Raw genomic sequence first — 1,835 nt, forward strand, 5'->3', positions numbered from 1 at the left:
TGTGTTTCTTTTTCTTGAAATAAAAAGCCCTGAATGAACATATATTTCAATTCATCAATGCATTATTCTGTTAGAACTAAAAAATATTTCAGAATATATCGGCAACGCACAACTCCGATCTCTATATGCGCAAATGTTCTTGTATTTACACTCTACCTAAATGAACGTCATCGTGTGTGACTAAACAATCTAGACCTCCTTTGTAGCCAATGGGCACCCATTTTTCCCCAAGGGCTCGGTCTACTAAAGGCTGTCATATTGCAACCCTGTGTACACAAGGTCCCCAAAACATACGCAATAGAATGAGATGGAGCATTGATTTGAGAAGAAGAGGAAAAGGTAACTTACTATATATATTTAGTAATTTATATTCCAGTCAGAGCCTCTAAGTTAGACCTATCATCCTATTTGGTAATTGTGCAATAGGGAAGACTAACAAGGACTCAAGAACTGAGAATATACTCATCCTTTGAGTGTCATTCTTGTGTGTGTGTGTGTGTGTGAGGGAGAGAGATAAAGACCATCTCGTCAGGTTTATAATCTGGTCGGTTCGATGAAGCCCCCCTCCCCTGCCATTTAGCATTAGCACAGAAGCCCTCTGCTGAGCACAGTGCCATCCCACCCCAGACCCCCTTCACTTTGAAAATGGATCCTGGGGCCCAAATAAAAAAGGAGAGAGCGAGAAAGATGGTGGAGGGAGAGAGGGGGAGAGAGGTGGTAGGGAGGGAGAGAGATGGTAAAGAGAGGGGGTGAGATAGAAAGAGAGTGAGATGGTAGAGAAGGAGAGAGAGAGCGGTTGAGAGATAGAGATAGTGGAAAGAGGGAGGGAGAGAGATGAGAGAGAGAGAGAGAGAGATGGTGAAGAGAGGCAGGGAGAGAGATGAGAGAGGGAGGGAAGGAGGGAGAGGGGACGAGGTCCTGCAGCCATTCAAGGTGTATCCAATGGCCCGCGCTCAGCGAGACTCTCAAATGCAAAGCAGACGGCGGCAGCACGGAGAGATCAAAGACGCGGGCCCTCTGTAGGGCCGGGCCCCTCCGCCGCGCCGGGCCCCGCTGTCCTCACATGCCGAGAGCCGCTGTCACAGTGAATCACGGCCCCGTAGCTCCCCCCCCCCCCCCCCACTCACCCATCCTCACCCCTAACACACACACTCATAAACACACCGAAAGACACATCTAACCCTGGCCCCTACTGTGTAAGTGCCTCGCTGTGGCTACATCTTGTTGTTGTTACACATGCACACACACATGCGCGCACACACACTACGCACGCACACACACATGCAGAGGGACCCCTCCACCACCCTTGCCTTTGTAAGAAAAAGTGAGTAAGTACAAAAACCTGAGGGCATCTTGACAGTTACAGAACTCTGCAGATATATCTCTCTCTCTCTCTCACTCTCTCTCTCTCCCTCTCTCTCTCTCTCCCTCCCTCTCCCTCTCCCTCCCTCTCTCTCTCCCTCTCTCTCTCTCCCTCTGTCCCTCTCTGTATTAAGTCTGTCTTCTGTACTGCTGTTGTTGTTGTTGTGGTTCTGCTGCCGCTCTACAGCTCTGATCCCCCTGGCCCAGAGTATCGGAAAAACTGACTCGTATTTCCATCACCGTTAAAACACAATCTCGCCACCCTTTTCAGGACCGGCGCTTCCAAAGTTCACAAGCGCAGTGCCTCTCAGTGTGCGAAACGAGTGGCATGAACCGGAGAGTCGCCCGCAGCGTCTCAGAAGGAATCTCATTCAACAGGAGCCCACCTCAACGGAGGACGACACACAATTAAAACACCGTGCACTAAGTAGAGGCAGCCCGGCTATTAGTCGGTGCCCAGACTCCAAGAGAGA

This window comes from Gadus morhua, chromosome 15 (genome assembly GCF_902167405.1).
Source record: "Gadus morhua chromosome 15, gadMor3.0, whole genome shotgun sequence".
NCBI lineage: Eukaryota > Metazoa > Chordata > Actinopteri > Gadiformes > Gadidae > Gadus > Gadus morhua.